General features: G+C 45.0%; 2 non-coding genes across 2 annotated transcripts; both read right to left on the reverse strand.

Annotated features, from left to right (window-relative positions):
- Positions 1–663: 663 nt before the first annotated feature.
- Positions 664–736, reverse strand: trnav-aac (transfer RNA valine (anticodon AAC)). The gene has a single exon. It is a non-coding gene; the product is annotated as a tRNA-Val (tRNA).
- Positions 737–1605: 869 nt separating this feature from the next.
- Positions 1606–1678, reverse strand: trnav-cac (transfer RNA valine (anticodon CAC)). Its single transcript has one exon. It is a non-coding gene; the product is annotated as a tRNA-Val (tRNA).
- Between the last annotated feature and the right edge of the window lie 6778 nt (positions 1679–8456).

The raw sequence follows: 8456 nt of genomic DNA on the forward strand, positions 1-8456 counted from the left end.
AGACGATCTCTCTCCTCTCTACTCTAAACTTTTATTAGAACCTTTTGGTCTCTCAAAAAAACATTTTTAAACATCAAGACCTATAGTCAACAACCACTAAGAATATTTCAGGCCTTTATAAGCACTAAAAAACAACCTGAGCCTAGAAAATAACTATAAAGATCAAAAATAACTAGCGCTTTTACAGTGATTTTTTTTTTTTTTTTATAGCGATGCTATGTTTGGTATTAAACAAGTCACAAACTACTCAGAACAGCGTTTATCCCCGCAAAAGATATATTTGGGTTTATTTTACAAAGCTTATAAATTATATAGGTTAAAAGTATTCTGAATGTTTTGATATCACACGCCATACCAACTGTTGTCTTCTACACCTTACGGTAGCAACAAATCTAACTACTGCTTTACTTTAACAATAATAATGACGGCGACCACGATGACAACAAGAACAACAACAACAAGAACAACAACAACAACATCATCATCATCATCATCATCAGATTTTAATTAAAAGTGGCTACACCAGCGTTTACAATTTCAACCTGTCGACGGACGGACGCTCTGAGTGCATCGATTGCGGGCACTCCAATGAAGAAAAGACACCCACCGCCTCCGGGGAACCACGAGGGCAAGAATGACGAAAAGGGCCAGCCCACAGTAGGCTGTTTCCGCCCGGTTTCGAACCGGGGACCTTTCGCGCGTTAGGCGAACGTGATAACCGCTACACTACGGAAACTGACACCGCTGCCTCTTGCTTCAAATGGTTACCGTTAAAGCCTGCTGGTAAAACGGGCTCAGGTGTTTCAGGTCGGCTAGGCTGTGAGATGGCGTCTGAAGTGCGGCGAAAGGATGCCATTTTCACTGACCTGTTTGGCATTGCTAAAGGGCACATCAGGACACTTCGGAAACTCTTTTAAAGGCAGGACGCCCTGCGCTCTGACAGTGCCTGCACTTAACCCAACAAGGTGATGCTGAATGGCTTGTTCAAACGTCTGGTGGTCTTCCTTCACCACCAGACTATCAGAGCTATTGTGCCTTCTACACCTTACGGTAGCAACAAATCTAACTACTGCTTTACTTTAACATTAATAATGACGGCGACTACGACGACAACAAGAATAACAACAACAACATCATCATCATGATTTTAATTAAAAGTGGCTACACCAGCGTTTACAATTTCAACCTGTCGATGGACGAACGCTCTGAGTGCACCGATTTCGGGACACTTCGGAAACTCTTTCAAAGGCAGGACGACCTGCGCTCTGACAGTGCCTGCGTTTAGCCCTACAAGGTGATGCTGAATGGCTTGTTCAAACGGCTGGTGGTCTTCCGTCACCACCAGACTATCAGAGCTATACTGCGCCTTCAACTACATAAGAGTAACAGCAATGTCGCCGATCCTGCTACGGTCGTATTGTAACGCAACAACATGTATCGATTTTAAAAGTGTCAGTTCCAGTGCCTCGCAAAGCTACCCTTCTGCGATCGTTTGTTCTCAAGGTCAGGATTTCTTGCCACTCCGAGGAAGAGAAAACGACGGCCGGCCTTGGAGCAGAGAGATGGCGACGGGTAACACGGCACTGGCACGCGTGCACCGCGGGTTGTTTCCACCCGGTTTCGAACCAGGGACCTTTCGCGTGTGAGGCGAACGTGATAGCCACTACACTACGGAAACCGACCCGTCCTGGTGTTTCAAATGGCTCCCATCGAAGCCGGCTGGTAAAACGCGTACAGGGGTTTCCCGTGGGCCAGCCTGTGAGATAAAGGTTTCTATTTTCACTGACCTATTTTGCATTGCTCAAGGGCACATCAGGACACTTTGGAAACTCTTTCAAAGGAAGAACGCCCTGAGCTATGACAAGACTTACACTTACCCCAACAAGGTGATGTTCAATGGCTTGTTCAAACAGCTGCTGCTCGTCTTGTGCCACCATCAGACAATCACAAAGCTATTGTGCCTTCTACACCTTACGGTAGCAACAAATCTAACTACTGCTTTACTTTAACAATAATAATGACGGCGACCACGACGACAACAAGAAAAACAAGAACAACAACAACAACAAGAACAAGAACAACAACATCATCATCATCATCATCATATTTCAATTAAAAGTGGCTACACCAGCGTTTACAATTTCAACCTGTCGACGGACGGACGCTCTGAGTGCACCGATTTCGGGACACTTAGGAAACTCTATCAAAGGCAGGTCGCCCTGCGCTCTGACAGTGCCTGCACTTAGCCCAACAAGGTGATGCTGAATGGCTTGTTCAAACGGCTGGAGGTCCTCCGTCACCACCAGACTATCAGAGCTATACTGCGCCTTCGACTACATAAGAGTAACAGCAATGTCGCTGATCCTGCTACGGTCGTATTGTAACAGCTACAACATGTATCGATTTTAAAAGTGTGAGTTCCAGCGCCTCGCAAAGCTACCCTTCTGCGATCGTTTGTTCTCAAGGTCAGGATTTCTTGCCACTCCGAGGAAGAGAAAACGACGGCCGGCCTTGGGGCAGAGAGATGGCGACGGGTAACATGGCACTGGCACGTGTGCACCGCGGGTTGTTTCCGCCCGGTTTCGAACCGGGGACCTTTCGCGTGTGAGGCAAACGTGATAGCCACTACACTACGGAAAACGACCCGTCCTGGCGTTTCGAATGCCTCCCATCGAAGCAGGCTGATAAAACGCGCACAGGCGTTTCCCGTGGGCCAGCCTGTGAGATAAAGGTTTCTATTTTCACTGACCTATTTTGCATTGCTAAAGGGCACATCAGGACACTTCGGAAACTCTTTCAAAGGCAGGACGCCCTGCGCTCTGACAGTGCCTGCACTTAACCCAACAAGGTGATGCTGAATGGCTTGTTCAAACGGCTGGTGGTCTTCCGTCTCCACCAGACTATGAGAGCTATACTGCGCCTTCAACTACATAAGAGTAGATAGTAGGGTTTTTTGGGCGCGGCCTATTTTGTTATGACGTATGCCCTAAGCTTATTAATATTCCTACGTCATAATTGGGGGGCGTGATTTTAGGTAGAGTTATTTCCTTAATTATTCCTACGTCATATCCGTCAGAAAGTGTGCACCCATAAAACCCTGAACAACAAGGCCACCCATAAATACCCCCACCCCTCTGAAGGCAACGCCCCGAAACTCTCCTCTCTATTTAAGAACCCGCGCTTCTTTTAGGCAATACCTCTTTAATTCTCAGCTTCTGAAACATCCCGCTTCTTCAACATGTCCAGCGACATCAACATGAAACCCCGCAAGAAACAATCCCGGGCAAGGGTTCCTGTACTCACCAATTTGAAGATTGAACGCTCCTGGGTGTTGTTCTGGGGGGCTCGACGGGGTTACCGCTTTAAAAGGGATCCCAGCTATGTTGGAGTGGAGCTTCTTGCTTTGGGAGAGAAGGAGGGTACGTTGGAACCTTTTGAGACGGTAATTGAATACTCTTATGAGGACTGGTTGAAGGTGATGGCCTGGAGAGATCTGGGGCTTGTGGATAAGACTCTAGAAGGCTTGCAAGAGGGTCCAAGAGAATGCGAAATGGAGTCTCCGACTCAGGGTTTTGAAAGGTGTGAATGGGAAAGCTTGCAGAACTACGACAGACGACGTGTGGGGTTTTGGAGGGGGGTCTGACGGCTCAGGGGCTACTCTCTTCTAAGAGGGCGGTGTGTCGTGACGTAGTGAAGAGATAGGATAAAAGGTGCAACAATTCATTCATGGTTTAAAATTAAAGAGAATGTCTTACCCGAAAGCTGCGGACGTCGACAGGCTCTACAGGCCTCTTCAAACCCGGGATCACCCCTGGTTCTATTCCCCAGATTTTGTATACACTCTGGAACCCTTTGACTGTGGTTACTCTCCAAGACCTCAGACCCCGGTCCCTCAGGACGAAACAACATGCGGTGCGATGGATGTCCAAATGAGTCTCGGGGATCCCCAGCCTCTGGAGCTCATGGAGGGCCTCGATTTTGCCGAACTGTCTACCGTCTGTGCGTCTCAGGAGGGGGTCAGTCCAATGGATGGAGAAACACCCCACAAACCACCAGGCGACCCAATGAGCATCGGACTGTCCCGGGGGCGTGATGAAGACGCAGGATTTTTGCCCGGGGTATGTGACCAAGTAAGCAGAGTGGTTAAAAGCACCCTGGTGTATATTCTGAGTGCTCTCATCGACCGAGCTCTGAAAGAAGTCTGTCGGGGGTGTGAAGTGAATCACCCCAGTCAGTTGAGACACAGTTGTTTGTTTGAACCAGACCGTTACTATTTCCTGTTCTATTTCAACGTGTTTTACAGAAGACTGAACAAACCGTGGCTGAAACCGGCACTAATCAAGGCGCTCTCTTACTCCCACATACATGTCACTGTGGGACAAGTCCAGAAAATCATAGATGAGATTTTGCTGGAGCTGAAAAAGGAGCCGTTTATAATAGAGAAACTTGGGCAGCTGCTCAATGACCTGGATGAGCCGAGTAGAAAAACCGCTGGCAAGCTAAAAGCTTATTTCTTCCGTAAAGAAGTTAAAGCTGGGGGCAGCGACGAAGAATTCGACATCTACGCCACTGATTCAGACTCTGACCTGAACTAAGGGACTTTGAACATGGGGAATGTTCTGGACTGCTTCTGCAACTGGTTCTGTCATCAACACTCAGCAGCTAACCTGAGAGCGCTATTACACCATGTGCTTGACAGAAAAGTAGCCAATGCGAGCCTTTTCTCTACAGATTTAACCATCGATGAGGATCAACTTTCAAACCTGGAAAAGTGAATGGCTGCTGTAACAAAGACCGGGGGGTACGAACACTGGGATGAAGGGCTCAAGGGGGCCAAGAATGATATTAGGCCATTTCATCAACATCTGTATGACCTTTTACTGAGCATGTTTAATACACCTCTGTTTACTTTTAAAATAGGTCATATTGTTGTTTTATTTACATATGTAACTGAGGTGTGTGCCTACAAGATAAAGAAACAGGTATATTTGTTGATATAGATCAAGTAACCAATCATCTGATTTATTTTTGTCTGGACCGTAGAAAAAATTGTTGTGTATGTTATACTTTTCTCAAATGTCTAAAAAGTGGTATCTGCTCTCCTGAAGTTGAATAAAAAACCTTGTATAAAAACTTTGCGCATAGTGTGGGTCTGTGTGGTTATTTGACAGAATGACTCGGCAAGCTCCCCAAATGCAGGAACTATACTACAACCCAGCCAAGATTGGGGGTTTGGCGGGTAAGAAGGGTTTTCAAAGAGGACTCGCTGAGGCCGGAGTGAAGGTTAATGATGTGGTTGTTTCAGAATGGTTACGGGAACAAGACGCCTATACCTTACATAAACCTCTCAGGATTAACTTTAAAAGAAACCGCGTATATACAACTGACATAGATTCACAATGGCAAATGGATCTAGTCGATATGTCAAATTTATCAAAACATAACAATGGTCACAAATTGATGTTGATGTGTATCGATGTGTTATCAAAATATGCCTGGGCTCGCATTCTACATAATAAAACAGGTCGGGCGGTGACAAGGGCCTTTGAGGATATATTGTCCCAGGGTCGATGTCCTAAAAAACTGCAGACTGATAAAGGAAAAGAGTTTCTCAACAGAGAATTTCAGAATCTACTGAAGAGACACAAAATACATCATTTCACCACCGGTAATGAGCTTAGGGCATCGGTAGTGGAGAGGTTTAACCGCACCATAAAGACCAAAATGTGGAGATATTTTACAGCGGTCAACACGTTCAAGTATTTTGATAAAGTTCAAGATTTTATCGATGCTTACAACCAAGGGTATCACACCAGTATTAAAATGAAGCCTTTAGATGTTGATCAAAGTAATTCTTTTAAGGTCTATAAAAAATTATACCGACCATTTATTAAGAAGGGAAAAACTACTTATTAGTTCAACATCGGTGATGTGGTTCGCGTTTCAAAGCTAAGGAGTACTTTTGCCAAAGGTTATGAACAAACATTTTCTGACGAATATTTTACAGTTACCGAACAGTTGGCTAGAGACCCCCCCGTGTACCGGTTAAAAGACTATGACAGGGAGGATATAGAAGGAACGTTTTACGAAGCCGAGTTACAAAAAATTATTGTGGGTAAAGACAGTGTATACAGAGTTGAAAAGATATTAGCTGAAAAAACCCAGAACCGGAAAAAATATGTGTTGATGAAATGGCTTGGATGGCCTGAAAAGTTCAATAGTTGGGTCCCGGAACAACAGGTTTGCGATATTCAATCCTTATAACAACATGCCCGCGGGTGTGTTGGGGGCATTACTTTCGATTCTCAAGATGGAATCAGGAGGCTTCTACGTGACTCTACCCAGTAATGCCTCTCTCGATATATATCCTAAAAATGAAATATCCAGTTACACGGTACAATTTGGAAAATCTATAGATCTAAGGGGGTCGTGGGAAGTGGGGTTGGCGGAAATACAGTATCCTTACACTTGGGCTGTTTTACAAGATAAGGATGCCACCTTCGCCATTTTTGATGATGTTAAAAAGAGTCAATGGACATTCACGATACAAGGAGGTTATTATGACAATGTGGATAAAATATTAGATGAGATGCATAAACAGTTCTCAGAAGGCACCCCCAACATCAAGCTATATTACAACCCTATTAAAAACAGAGTGTACAAGGTGTCAAAACCAGGTATTAGCATTCAAACCAGCGGCCAACTGGGGCGTATATTTGGGTTCTATTCTGACACAGAGAGCAGGTTCTCAGAAGTGGTGGGGCGGCTTTTACACTCTTTATGTGTATACGGATATCATAACCCACCAGAGGGTCGGGGATAGTTATGTCCCCCTTTTGAGAAATGTACTTAATAAAGGTAAAAGCAATGACATGGTCACAATTACTTATGACAAACCACACTACGTACCAGTCTCAAAGACCCACTTTGACAACATCACGATCGAAGTAAAATCGGATCAGAATATCAACGTACCCTTCCGCTTCGGTAAAGTTAATGTCAAACTACATTTTCGACCCCTGAAACAGTTTGTACATTATTAAAATGGCTACCTCGAGGGGTTATGTAGATCCTAGCGCCTATGTGGATTATTACAAGATGCAAGATGGAACGGCTTGCCCGGTATTGTAGGAGCCCCCACAATGTATGGCGCCGGTCTAGGAGGACTCTTTCGTGGTCTCTTTAGAATGGCCATACCCCTGCTTAAGAGAGGCTTTGCTATAGCCAGACCCCACTTGAAATCAGCGGCTAAAAATATTGTTAGTGACGTGTTCACCAATGTTATGAACCGGGCAGCTAGCCATGAGCATCAGGAGGGTTCGGGTCTCATGGTAATGGCGAGGAGGGGGGTAAAAGAAGAAACAGCATGTGTCCACCAGGGGGCGACAAAGATCCGTGGCTAACAAAAAACGAAGAATCTCTCATTCTCCAACATATCGTGGAAACACTCGGAGAAGGAAGCAGCACAAGAAAAAACCTGCAAAAAGAAAGTCTCAAAGAAAGAAAAATAGAGCCTCAGGATACATCTTTTAAACATGTCTTTTGTCCACAGTCTATCGGAAGAATGCGTCAAATCAGAACTGGATCTGTTTACAGTTCCATACACTCAAACGAGTATAGATAAGATCATATATGTAGAGATTCCCCCTCTTTCTGCAATTTCAGACACGGCCCCTCTGGAGTTTTTTATAGCTGGCAATGGCGAGGATTATATTGATTTGAATAACACATTTATTTTAATGAACTGTAAAGTGACTGATGAGGATGGCGATGCAATCGAGAAGACGACCAACGCTGGGGTCATCAATTACCCGGTGGCCACCATGTTTTCACAGGTGGATGTGACCCTGGGAGATCGGCTCATTAGTCAAAGCAGCAATACTTACCCCTATAGAGCCATGATGGTGTGTATACTTAATTATAGTGAGGAGACCCTAAGCAAACAGTTCAACCCCGGCCTTTTCTTCAAAGACATCCCGGAAGCTATGGACGACAAGGATCCAGAGGGACTCAATAAGGGTTTGCAAGAAAGAACGGCCTTTTCAACAGAAGGGAGGACCTTTGAGCTAATGGGGCATATCCATGCAGACATATTTTTCCAAGAAAATCTCATGCTCAACGGGGTAGACATTAAAATTAAAATGATCCGTAGTAAAAGTGCTTTTTGTCTGATGACCCCTGATACTGAAAAATATAAACTGACCATATTATCGGCCTCGCTGTTTGTGAAAAAAGTGTCCGTCTCCCCGGCGGTTAAACTAGGACACGCGCAGGCGTTAATGACGGCAAACGCCAAGTACCCGATCGAAAGAGTCTATATGAAAGTCCACAGTATCCCCGCAGGGACACGGGTGATGAACCAGGAAAATCTGTTTCTAGGACAGCTCCCAAAACAGGTTATTATAGGTCTCGTGGATAATGATGCATTTACCGGGGTTTACAACAAGAACCCCTTT

Source organism: Amia ocellicauda (genome assembly GCF_036373705.1).
Source record: "Amia ocellicauda isolate fAmiCal2 chromosome 11 unlocalized genomic scaffold, fAmiCal2.hap1 SUPER_11_unloc_3, whole genome shotgun sequence".
NCBI lineage: Eukaryota > Metazoa > Chordata > Actinopteri > Amiiformes > Amiidae > Amia > Amia ocellicauda.